The sequence below is a fragment of the Lampetra planeri genome, chromosome 30, assembly GCF_965212315.1.
Source record: "Lampetra planeri chromosome 30, kcLamPlan1.2.h2, whole genome shotgun sequence".
NCBI lineage: Eukaryota > Metazoa > Chordata > Hyperoartia > Petromyzontiformes > Petromyzontidae > Lampetra > Lampetra planeri.
The window spans coordinates 10,878,181-10,892,457 of NC_136136.1; positions in this window are offsets into that span (position 1 = coordinate 10,878,181).

The following is a 14,277-nucleotide window of genomic DNA, read 5'->3' on the forward strand; positions in this document are numbered from 1 at the left end:
GTGTGTGCGTGCGTGTGTGCGCGTGTGTGTGTGTACTTGTGCGTGTGCGTGTGTCTGTTTGTGCGTGTGTGTCTTTGTGTGCGTGTGTGTGCCTGTGTGTGTGTGTCTGTGTGTGTGTCTGTGTGTGTGTCTGTGTGTGTGTGTCTGTGTGTCTGTGTGTGTGTCTGTGTGTGTGTGCGTGTGTGTGTCTGTGTGTGTGTGTGTGTCTGTGTGTGTGTGCCTGTGTGTGTGTGTCTGTGTGTGTGTCTGTGTGTGTGCGTGTGTGCGTGTGTGTGTGCGTGTGTGTGCCTGTGTGTGTGTGTCTGTGTGTGTGTCTGTGTGTGTGCGTGTGTGTCTGTGTGTGTGTGTCTGTGTGTCTGTGTGTGTGTCTGTGTGTGCGCAGTGGCGCCCCCTCGGAGGTTAGAGAGGATCCACAGCGCGCAGCCCCCAACCCACCTCGGCACGCACATCGCGGCTGATTGCTCAACTCTTGAGCCCGTAGAACCCGCCAAACCCCGCACCACCTCATCGCACGACACATTAATTCGTCCTTCCCAAAATCTCCCGATCCGTGAGTTGTACGTATTCCAAACTTTAGAATGCGTTATTCTTGACATTGAATTAAGACTATTTTTTTTCTTCAAATTGAGAGAATATGGTACCATGGAGAGCCGCGCTACCTTTATATCGCGAGAGATGACGTCCGGGAGATGATTGTGAACGGCCGGCGGTCGAACTATGCCCTCTGGGTGGCCATGAAATCCGATGGACGAACCGTCTTGATGCGAAGCAACTGATTAAAACGCGTCTTCCGGAAGACCACAATGCATTCTCTGGATTGATTACGCGACGCACACCCAGCGTTGGGTTTTGTTTTAAATACAAAAGGGGACAAACAGTGCCTCGACTCAATTAAGTGGCTTGAAGTTGAGAGTCTGGAAACTCTGGTCCGCGTAGTACTCGCAAAAAGAACCACCGCACGATAGAGTCCATACCATTACGCGGGAGACGACTGCTCCCTTTGGGGTCGGAAAATGGATAGATAGTTAGCGAAAGATCATCCATCACCAGAAGAGTAACGATCGTGGGAGCAGGGGGGTGCCTTGATCCCCCCCTCCACCCCGCCCCCCGGTGGCCGAAGCTACAAGTTGGGGCCCCCTTGACAAGCACCGTGAGAGATGTTTCAACAACAGTAGTAAACGAACAAGAGCAACAACGCGTATTTAAAACAGCGGTTCAAATTTAGGTTTTCAATAAAAGTGCTTAATGATGTGATTAGGCAAGGAGCCGCGATATATAATAGCCTGTGGGTGCGAGCACGCGCAGACAAATAAAATATTGGGGGGACCCCACCTGACCGATCGCTGCACCCCCTGAACTGATATAATGTAGTCACTACGTCACTGATAATGTAGTCACTACACCACTGATAATGTAGTCACTACGCCACTGATAATGTAGTCACTACGCCACTGATAATGTAGTTACTACACCACTGATAATGTAGTCACTTCGCCACTGATAATGTAGTCACTACACCACTGATAATGTAGTTACTACGCCACTGATAATGTAGTTACTACGCCGCTGATAATGTAGTCACTTCGCCACTGATAATGTAGTCACTACACCACTGATAATATAGTTACTACACCACTGATAATGTAGTCACTTCGTCACTGATAATGTAGTCACTACGCCACTGGTAATGTAGTCACCACGCCACTGATAATGTAGTTACTACGCCACTGATAATGCAGTTACTACACCACTGATAATGTAATTACTACGCCACTGATAATGTAGTGACTGCACCACATAATGTAGTCACTACACCACTGGTAATGTAGTCACTACGTCACTGATAATGTAGTCACTACACCACTGATAATGTAGCTACTACACCACTGATAATGTAGATTACTACACCACTGATAATGTAGTCACTTCGCCACTGATAATGTAGTCACTACGTCACTGATAATGTAGTCACTACGTCACTGATAATGTAGTTACTACACCACTGATATAAGGTAGTCACTACATCACTGATAATGTAGTCACTACGTCACTGATAATGTAGTCACTACGTCACTGATAATGTAGCTACTACACCACTGATAATGTAGTTACTACACCACTGATAATGTAGTCACTTCGCCACTGATAATGTAGTTACTACACCACTGATAATGAAGTCACTTCGCCACTGATAATGTAGTCACTTCGCCACTGATAATGCAGTCACTACGCCACTGATAATGTAGTTACTACGCCGCTGATAATGTAGTTACTACACCACTGATAATGTAGTTACTACGCCACTGATAATGTAGTCACTACACCACTGATAATGTAGTTACTTCGCCACTGATAATGTAGTCACTTCGCCACTGATAATGCAGTCACTACGCCACTGATAATGTAGTTACTACGCCGCTGATAATGTAGTTACTACACCACTGATAATGTAGTTACTACGCCACTGATAATGTAGTCACTACACCACTGATAATGTAGTTACTACACCACTGATAATGTAGTTACTACACCACTGATAATGTAGTTACTACGCCACTGATAGTGTAGTTACTACACCACTGATAATGTAGTTACTACGCCACTGATAATGTAGTGACTGCACCACTGATAATGTAGTCACTACACCACTGATAATGTAGATTACTACACCACTGATAATGTAGTCACGTCGCCACTGATAATGTAGTCACTACGTCACTGATAATGTAGTCACTACACCACTGATAATGTAGTTACTACACCACTGATATAATGTAGTCACTACGTCACTGATAATGTAGTCACTACGTCACTGATAATGTAGTCACTGCGTCACTGATAATGTAGCTACTACACCACTGATAATGTAGTCACTTCGCCACTGATAATGTAGTCACTACGCCACTGATAATGTAGTTACTACACCACTGATAATGTAGTTACTACGTCACTGATAATGTAGTCACTTCGCCACTGATAATGTAGTCACTACGTCACTGATAATGTAGTTACTACACCACTGATAATGTAGTTACTACGTCACTGATAATGTAGTCACTACACCACTGATAATGTAGTCACTTCACTACTGAAAATGTAGTCACTACACCACTGATAATGTAGCTACTACACCACTGAAAATGTAGTTACTACACCACTGATAATGTAGTTACTACGTCACTGATAATGTAGTCACTACGCCACTGATAATGTAGTCACTACACCACTGATAATGTAGTTACTACACCACTGATAATGTAGTCACTACACCACTGATAATGTAGTCACTTCGCCACTGATAATGTAGTTTCTACGCCACTGGTATAGTCACTACGCCACTAATAATGTAGTCACTACGCCACTGATAATATAGTTACTACACCTCTGATAATGCTGTTACACCGCTGATAGTGTAGTTACTGCGCCACTGAAAATGTAGTTACTACGCCACTGATAATGTAATCACTATGCCACTGATAATGTAGTTACTACGCCACTGATAATGTATTTACTACGCCACTGATAATGTAGTTACTACGCCACTGATAATGTAGTCACTACGCCACTGATAATGTAGTTACTACGCCACTGATAATGTAATCAGTATGCCACTGATAACACTTTGTAACACATTTTTATTTATTTTTTGCTCCTGGGTAGTGTTATTTCCTAATTTCTTATGCCTCAAAAGTACAGAACATGGCTATTATTCACCCACAAACTTTTCTTTTGTGACCAGGACAGTGATATTTTGAAATTGACCTATTTTCCAGAACATTCCAGATAGATTCAGTGCTGAGTAAACTTGGAGTAACTTCTAGAACATTATATAACTTCCCAGTAATATAAATCGTAGTGGGAAACTCATTTCACCTGCGAGCAATAAATAGTAGTATAAATACAAGGACCTTAAGCTCACCAGTTCAGTTGAGTTCCAGCTGCCTAAGTGGCTACATCTCTGCATTTTTCTGAGATGGCATCAAGAGGCTGCAAGCATCCGGCAGACGCATTTTGCTATGTCTGCGGCCAATTAATCAAGACAAGAGCGAAAAAGTACTCTGTGGAAGCATCTGCTAAGATGTGTGAGGCCTACAAACCATATTTTGGCATGCCTGTCGAGGATCAAGACAAACCCTGGGCACCTCATTTCACCTGCGAGCAATGCAAAACAAACTCTGGAAGGTAAGATGGACAATTGTTGCTCGGAATTTTATGTTATGCATTTTTTTAAATTGTAAAAGTTTTACATTTTTAAATGTTTTAATAATTTTCAAAGTTATTGAAAAACATATCATAGATTTAAAATGTTGCGAAAATCTCTTACACATTAGCCATGTGTGAAATAAATGTCTTATTGTAGGATGGTACAGAGAGGAAAAAGAAAGCCATGAAGTTCGATATCCAAAAAATTTGGCGGGAACCCACTGACCACTCCTGCAACTGCTACTTCTGCATGGTGGATCCTTCCAAATGTCGGACTGGCAAGAATGCACCTGCTCTCACGTATCCGGACCTTCCTTCATCCATCGCCCCGGTGCCACACTGCCATGAGCTCCCCGTACCCACTCATCTGGAGAGAGAGCAGCCGTCTTTAGAAGAGAGCAGCAAGTCAGAGAGCGAGGAAGACGTTGTAGATCCAGATGACAATTTCAGAGGTGGAGCTGAGGAGAGAAACCAATACTACCCCAACCAAAATGACCTCAACGACTTGATAAGAGAACTTGGTCTCACCAAGACCAATGCCGAGCTTTTGATGTCTAGGCTCAAGCAGTGAAACGTGTTGGATTAAAGTGTGCAAGTCGCAGATCAGAGGAAGCGTCACAAACATTTTTGCAGCTTCTTCACCCATCAAGATGGGCTCTGCTTCTGCCACAATGGGACCAGTCTGTTCGAGGCAATCAGAATCGCCTCTAACCAGAATGAGTGGCGCCTCGTCATTGACAGCTCATCCAGGAGCCTCAAAGCCGTGCTGCTCCACAATGGTAACAAGTACCCGTCTCTTCCCCTGGCTCACTCGATGCACCTCAAAGAGGATTACAACAGCATCAAGACCTTGCTGGATGCCTTGAAGTATGATGAGTACGGCTGGGAGGTCATCAAAGACTTTAAAATTGTGGCGTTCCTGATGGGTCTCCACGGCAGTTTTACCAAGTTCCCCTGCTATCTTTGCCTTTGGGACAGCAAGGCCATCAAGGTGCCCTACCACAGGCGGGACTGGCCAGAGCAGACCGAGTTCTCTGTGGGGAGGAACAACGTCAAGTGGGAGCCACTGGTGGACCCCGGAAGGTGCTGATGCCACCACTGCACATCAAATTGGGCCTCATGAAACAATTTGCCAGAGCTGTAGATAAGGAGTTTGCAGCCTTCAAGTACTTTCAAGACTTCTTCCCTAAGCTGTCTGAGGCAAAGGTCAACGCCGGTGTCTTCATCGGACCCCAGATAAAGAAGATCCTGGAGTGCGATGAATTCCCCAAGAAGCTCACTAGTAAGGAGATAGCGGCTTGGAACAGCTTTGTCGCAGTGGTTCGTGGCTTCCTGAGCAATCACAAGGTCGAAAACTACGTGGAGCTGGTTGAGACTGGTGAAGAACTACGGCACAATGGGCTGTAGTATGTCCCTCAAAGTCCATATCCTTGATGCTCATCTTGATAAATTCAAGGAGAACAAGGGAGCGTACTCGGAGGAGCAAGCCGAGCGCTTCCACCAGGATATACTGGACTTTGAACGGCTCTACGAAGGACAGTATAACGAGAACATGATGGGAGAATACATTTGGGGGCTGATTCGTGAAAGTGGTTTACAGTATAATCGTAAATCTCGAAAAACTACTCGCTTCTAAATTGTTTGTAATCATTTTTGTATTATTTTAGTATAAATACATGTACATTTTTATTCATATGTTGTTTTTTCTGACTTTATTTGAACGAAAATACACAAATTTGCCCGTTTTCTCATTGAAAATAGATGCATTTAAAAATATCACTGTCCTGCTCACAAAAGCAAAGTTTGTGGGTAATAATATTCATTTTCTTTACTTTTTAGGCATAAGCAAATTAGAAATAACAATGACTACCCAGGAACAAAAATTGTGTTACATAGTGTAATGTAGTTACTACGTCACTGTCCATCAGAGGTCGCAAACGCGTTTTGATTCCTTACCCGTACCCGGCCGCACCAGGGTCGCAAATGGGTACCCGTACCCTACCCGATACCCGGCTACCCGTACCCGGCCGGGTACGGGTAGGGCATGGGTATCGGGTACCCGATTGCGACCTCTGGGATGAAGCCATGTTGCAGGCGTGGGTGAGTTGATTCTAGGAACTTGAATTGTGAGAAGAGACAAGACGTTGGGAAATGAGTGACAAACGGTGACTCACCAGTGACTCACGGCCTACCCGTACCCGTACCCGGCCGCACCAGGGTCGCAAACGGGTACCCGTACCCGGTCGGGTACGGGTAGCCGGGTATCGGGTAGGGTACGGGTATCGGGTACCCGGTTGCGACCTCTGCTGTCCATCACCCTTGCAATCTTACCGGTGCCATTAATTTATCGTTTTTAGTTTTCATTCGACTATCGCTGCCAAACGTCTGCACTGCATCGATACCGACTCGAGGCGAGCTTGCTCCGCACACGCAGCGGCGTGGCGCAGTTGAGACCGCCTGCACACTCGATAGCCCACACCACGTGCCCGCGTGGCACAAACGCACGTGACGTGCGCGTCACGCCTGCTGGACCCCAGGAGTTACAGCGCTTCGGAAGGGACGTTGAGTCGATCAATCAGTGGACGGTAGAGATGTCACGCGCGGCACGACGAGTGCACGTGCACAGAATCTGGACTAAGGTCTTCTCTCACTGTATCGGTAATCGGGGGGGGGGGGGAGCGGGGTTTGACCATACTTCACCAAGGCTTCATTTATCGCAGAACATTTTCCGGGTCGCTGGCATGGACTGCAGTATGCAGCGTGACTCTCAGCCACAGTCAAAGCGAGAGATATACTGGATATGGTGCGCCGGGTGTGGCAAATATTTTACGGGTCGGCCACCTGAGAATAGCTGTGGTGGAGGGTGGGGGGGAGAGAGGAACCTAGGACAGGTTCGGATATCACTCACCACTGATGTTAGACGTGACCGGGAAAATAGCTTGGGTCGATCGGTTCAAAGGCACCGCGTGTGCAAACCACTTCGGCACCGCTCCACCCGGAGACTACACTTAACAAGTGGCAACACATTTCGGAACGCGTCCGTCGACAGCTCGGACAACGAGGAAGAGATGAACCGACGAAATCGGTGAACGCGCAGGGGCTTGGTGGATCATCGTCGTTGTTGTTGTTGTTACATCGCAGGATGGTGGGTGGTGAGGGCGGCTTGGAGAGAGCCCTTCATCCAGCAGTGGATTAACCATGGCTGCTGCTGCTGCTGCTGATGATGATGACGGAAAGATTGCCTCGCGTGAGTATAACATGTACCGTATGTTGAACTTTCGCACCGTGCGTACCCAACAGTGCTCATCTCTAAAACGTGGATGCTGACCGAGGAGAAGTTGTACAAACGCATTGTAATAGTTGATGCAACAGTAGACGTGTCTTTGAGTGGAAGGGGCACATCACGGGCGCAGCACGTGGCTTTATAAGCAACATGTAACACGAATACCGTAGTATCCCGCCCCCCCCCCCCAAATGTTTTTAAAGTTTGGGGTGCCTCTTGTGTGTGCGACCATATTTGTATAACTTATTGAGATCGAGGGCACACGTTGGTTGGGTGCAGCACCCGGTATAATAAGGTAATAGTTACACAAAGTTCCATCAATATTTTTTTCTCATTTGTCGTGGTTTAGTTAGACCTACTTAAAGACGTGGGCTTAAATGTTAATATGTGAGTGTACGTATCATTATTTCGTTTTCTAAAGTTTCGCAAATGCTTGGTGTATACATCGGGCCCCACGGTGGTGAATTGTTAACTCCCTTGTTAACTTTCCTCGCCTGGTATATAGGAGAGCATTGATTCAATCCGGACCCTGGCAATGCCTGTCTATATTTTGAGTTTGCATATTCTCTCCATGGTCGCGGTTGTTCCCTCCACATTTAGAAACATGCGTAACATTTCCACGTGATAAGCCACTTCCTCGAACTATTTGTGGCCAGGTAGCTTCCGACAAAGAGCTACGCAGCTAAGTGGGACTTACCTGGTAAAATAAAGAGTTTAGCTGTTCATTCTTTCGTTTCTCAATCCGCTTGTCCTGGTGAGGGTCGATGTTGATTAGAGTGGTCCCGACCTCCCTTTCCCTGGCGACAGACTCTAGCTCTTCCTGGAGAATTCCCAGGTGTTTCCAGGCTAGCCGAGTGACATAGTCCTGCCAGCGTGTCCTGGGCCGGCCCCGAAGTCTTCGCCCAGTGGGACGTGCTGCTTCCCGGTAGAGTTCCAGGGGGAGTCTACCGAGGGGCATCCTTACCGGGTGCCCGAACCACCTCAACTGGCTCCTCTCGATCCGGAGGAGCAGCGGCTCGACTCTGAAACTCTCCCAGGTTACCGAGCTCCTCACCCGATCGCGGAGAGTGAGCCCGGCAACCCTGCGGAGAAACATCATTTCGGCCTCTTGTACGCGCGATCTCATTATTTCGGTCATTACCCAAAGCTCATGACCATAGGTGAGTGTGGGAACGTCGATCGACCTGTAAACCGCGAACTTTGTTCGAGAACTCAGCTCCCGCTTCACTGTCACGGAACGGTACAGTGCCCGTAACACTGTGAACGCCGCACAGATCCGCCAGTTGATCTCCCACTTACCATCACTCGCGAAAGAGACCCCGGAGAACCCAAACTCCTCCACTAAGGGCAGCTGTTCCAGCCTCACCTGGAAAGAGCGATCCACCGTCTCACGGGAGTGAACCATGACCTAAGATTTGGAGCTGCTGATCTTCATCCCAGCCGCTTCACACTCGGTATCAAAGTGCTCAAGTGCCCGCTGGAGATCACAGACTGACGAGGCAAAGAGGACAACGTCATCTGCAAAAAGCAACGACGCCACCTACATGCCCCCGTACCAGATACTCTCCATACCTCGGCTGCGCCTTGATATCCTGTCCATGAAAATCACAAACAGGAGTGGAGACAAGACGCACCCCTGGCGGAATCCAACACCCACAGTGAACGACTTTGATTGAACACCAAGAAAACAGATACAGCTCTCACTCTGGGTAAAGAGGGACCGGATAGCGCACTAAAGCGACGGTACATCATACTCCCGCAGCACCTCCTACAAGACCATCCGGGGAACACGGTCATGTGCTTTCTCCAAGTCTACAAAACAGAGGTAGGCTGAAGAATCATACTCCCATGACCCCTTAAATATCTGTGAGAGGGAAAAGAGCTGGTCCATTGAGTTGCCTCCGAAACGTCGTGATTTTTATTGTTTTATTTTAATTTCATTTTTTACCTACGTGACTTTACCGAAAGAACTAAGAGTATAATAGGTTTTCCCCTTTTTCTGGCAACAAAACAGGTGTTGAGATGTTAAAACACCAAACTGAAACCTTTGACAATGAATCATGTCTGCATTAACCACAATACTTGTGGTGAGAATGCAACCAAAAACATACTCAGATAATATATGCATTGTCTTTGAAACTGATTGGTCAGTTTCTCTGGTCTAACACCGTTTGAGACGAGGCTCCAAAGAAAGTTGTCTTTGGTGTGGACCAATCAGTTTCAAAGACAATGCATATATTATCAGAGTATGTTTTTTGGCATTTTGACCACAATTACTGTGGTTAATGCAGACATAATTCATTGTAAAAGGTTTCAGTTTGGTGTTTTAACATCTTAGCACCTGTTTTGTTGCCAGTTAAAAAGGGGAAACCCTATTCTCATATTTTGGCACTGGCAAAGGAGGTCCCATGATGTAGCTGGTCCATTGTTCCATCGCCATGACGGAATCCACATTGTTCTGCCTGAATCTGAGGCTTGACCACTGTGCGATGCCTCCTCTCGAGCACTCTAGCTTAGGCTTTACCTGAGACGCTGAGGACTGTGATTCCTCTGTAGTTGGAGCACACCCTGTGGTCCCCTTTTAAAAAAATGGGAACCACGACCCCAGTTTCCCAATCCAGAGGTACTGCACCCGCCTTCCATGTGACATTGAAGAGGCGTCTTAACCACGACGCTCCTACACTGTCCAGCGCTTTCAGCAACTCTGGGCGAGTCTTGTCCACCCCCAGCAGCTTGGCCGCTACGAAGGGCCTCGACTGCTGCAGCGACTTTAGCAGCCGTGATGGACCCCCCCACATTCCACCTCAACTCTTTCCAGGGCTGCCTCCTGAGCAGTTTATGTTCGGTATGTTTACGCTGTGAGAGAGCACGTTTTGCCTTGGATAAGGAGATCTTCCTTGGATAAAGAGAGAATCAGATTTGAACAACATTACAGTAATTGCGAATATAAGAAGGTGATTGTCGTACAAATATTATCTGATGAAAAAAACTGCATTTAAAAAAATAGCTTGAATCACGTTATACCTTTAGGGGAAAAACTTCACGAATTATATATATTTTAAAAACGGGAATTACAATCTGGTGTGAGAGCTTTGCCTCTCCACGGCACCGAACTAGACATGCTGCCTGCGTAAACCTTTACATTTGCCATTAAACAAAACCTCTTAACTCATCCGAGTCCGGATATAAATATGGAAGGTTCACAAACTGCAGAATAAAAATACCACTCTTTCGTGTGTGTGTGCGCGCGCCCACTTAAGTGTATATTCCCACTAATCTGGCAGATGATCACAGCAATTCATAAGTCTTTTCTCGGTCATAATGACAACGTGTGAACGTTAGACCCTAATTATGTTGCTTTTAGTAGCTCGTGTAACTACAGGCTACACACAATACACGTGGCCTCTTGTTCTGACTCATTTGCACATGCAGATTGCGGTCATAGAAACGAGATTAATTGCCGAGTATTCTTGCACAGCCCATGAGCTGAACTCCGAACAAGAATCACGCAAGCAAAGGCAGTGGTTGCTGGGAATCAGTTGTCTTTGTCACCCCCTTGGCTTACGTTTATTTTTCTAGTTTAAATATACTTCATATATATTTCCTACGTAGCGATGTTATTTTGTCGAGGGTTTGGTGTCCTTCAAAAACATATCTGATACGTAAGAATTATGCCCTAATTGCGGTTGATATACTCAACCACATGGCTATGGCATCATTAGTGTAATTCAATTAGGATGCAACGTGCGGCTTTGATGAGGAATAAATAAGGAATGCCATTATGCCGCCACATTGCTACCAGCAATGTACTGCATTGCCGCTGATCAAAATTCGCCGACCTACAGCGGTTGCGGCTATGGCACCCACCTCTCGATTGAGCGAAGAGCCAAGGGGTTGAACTCCTGTGACTACTTCAAGTCTACCGAAAATTACCAGTGAAAATGGATGTTCAAGACGCTTCTGCGGGGTGCAAAACGACTACAATATCTAAAACTAAACTAAACTTTGTTTTTATTTTACCAGGTAAGGCCCACTGATATATATAAATTATAACCCAATGAAATGACTTATCACGTGGACATGTATAGCAGCCAAATGCTCTAAACGCATGTCGATTATAAATGTTGAGGGAAACACCAGAGGACCTGGAAAATAATCCAAGTGACCACCACGGAGAGAGAGACACGCAAACTCCAAATATACAGGCATCATGGTCGGGATTGGGATCGCATCCACGACCTTCCGTATACCAGGCAAAGTAGTTAACATCTCGCCATGCGTGGTGCCCCCATATCGATTGCATTACGGCCCCAGCCACCTGAGATCAATTCCCAGCAACGCCCAACTTCGGCAGCGAGCGATATTAGAATCGGCCCGATGGCTCCCCCTTCACCAACCCATGGCACAGTGACCACCTTGGGCAAGTCTGGCCCAACAATACCCACGAGCAAGCTGGCACGGGGAGGCATTCATCCAGCAATCTGCAGGAATTGACAAAGGGATGATAACATTCATAACATACAGCATTCCCTCGTTATTCGCGAACTTGTTCTCCGCGATTTTGGCTATCCGCGAATCGCGTCTGGAACTCTGCACGACTACTGCATCGAGCGAGAAAGAACGTGATGCGATAAAGTGGTGAGAGAGAAATGCGATGCGAGAAAGTGATGCGATAAAGTGAAGAGAGAGAATGTGATGCGATACAGCGACCAGAGTGAAGGTGATAAGAAAATGAAATTAGAGAGATAGAAAGAGAGAATTTCTGGAAGCTTTTTAAGCATCTGCAGACGTTGCGCGTACGATATTCGTAGAGCCAATATCATTGTCCACGGCATTTGCTCTTCATAAACATCTCCGGAATATATTCCTCGAGAATAACGACGGAATACTGTTTATCAATTGCCACGACAGTTGCCACGAAATTGTGATGACGTCCTAATGGAGACCCCGAGTGAGAGCGATGCATGAGGCTAAGTTGACAGCGGCCGTAACTCATCATCACCATCAGGGGCTGTGTGCAAATAGCCCGTATGTGTCCACTGTACATTTCATCATTTGTTTCCACTTTCCTCTGTCTTGTGCTCAATATGCTCAACTAGTGGCCACATCTTTCTGGCGCCAATCTATTATAATTGTCGTCATCATGCAATTCTCTGTTAGGCATTCCTCTCTTTCCGGTTCCTTCCTATTTATCCAAACAATAACACACCTTGAAATGTTCCTGTTGTCGTCCATCCTACAAACGCCATAACTAATCACAGGTATGCGATTTCACGAAGTGTATTCAGAGGTGTATTTATGCACGGGGTTGAGGATTCCCCACTGTGACGACTTCAAAGAGCAGCACGTCAACATTGGAATAGATACAAACAAAAATACCCTTAACCAACTCGCAATTCAAACATTCCTTAAAGCAGACAGCACATGCCTCCTGGCATGAGGCAGAGAGCGCGCCTGGCAGCGGGACGAAGGCAAAACGATTGGAGGGGTTGGGGGCTGATGGGAACGTTACATTTCCAAATGTATACAAAATACATGTATACGTGTTATTTTCTCGTAAGGTGACATCCTGTACATTATGCATTGTATAGGCCACACGCCTGCAGACATGCAATACAGCGAGAACCCTCGGTTTACGTCGGGGATGCGTCCCTGGAAGGCGCTACGACGAATATGTAAACTACGTCAATCGAAGCGATTTGCAGGGTTGTAGTGGGTGGTGGAGGCGAAGGCTGAGAGGTGACGGATACCGAGACAGGACGGGCGATGATGCTGTCAGCGACGTAAGTGTGGGGCTTGAGGCGACGCAAAACGGGTAAGCGGTGCCAATAATAAAGTGACGACGTGCTTGCGAAACGACGTAAATCCGGGGTATCACTTGTACCGTGAATATTCAAGCAACGAACCCAACACACACCGTCCCCTACTCGTTTACTTGCGATGGTCACGGCAGTGGGCAGATGGCCGAGATGTACAGCCGCCCTTGAATGTTTGAACAAGCGCGTCCCGCCTGAGCGGACCTCGTTTGTTGTTTTAAAAGGGGTCGATGGCGGTGGGCGGGGGTGGGATTCACCCTCTTTGTTGTGCAAGGTGGGGGGGGGGAAGCGATTTACAGTTACAGCGCTGCATCTAAAAGTCGGCCACGTGTCGCCACGCGTCTTCCCTCTGACGTCACGGCGGCGGTGGTGACGCAACATTTCCGGCTCAAAGGGGGTGGGGTTTGCGACACTCGGTCAGGTCGGGTCACGGCCAACATTTGATTTGTCTGCGCACGGTCGCACCCAGAGGCTCCCCTTGCCTGATCACACCATTAAGCATTTCCATTGAGAAAAATACATTGACACCGCCATTCTAAATACGTGTCGCTGTTGTTCTTTTCCGCTCGCGGTGGTTGTCAAGGGGGCCCCAACGCGTAGCTTTGGCCACCCGAGGGAGGGTTGGGGGGGGAGGGGGGCAAGTCACCCCCCTGCCTGCCCCCCACGCTCGTTACGCACGCGAATCCATCCACTCTCGCCGTCTTTCGAGGGGCCGACACGGAGAAGAGCGTTGCTCTTCATTCTCTCTGCTGACCCTGCGACAGTTGGGGGGGGGGGAGGGGCGGTCGCGGCCGCATATCAACAATAACAGCCACAACAACAACAGCCACAACAACAACAACAGCCACAACAATAGCAACAGCAGCCACAACCACACGTGGAAGAAGAAGGGACTGCGCCACCAAAATGCGAATGCGGGACGGGGTGATAGGTGCGAACCGTCAGGCACAAGCGAGCTACTCGTACAACAACGGG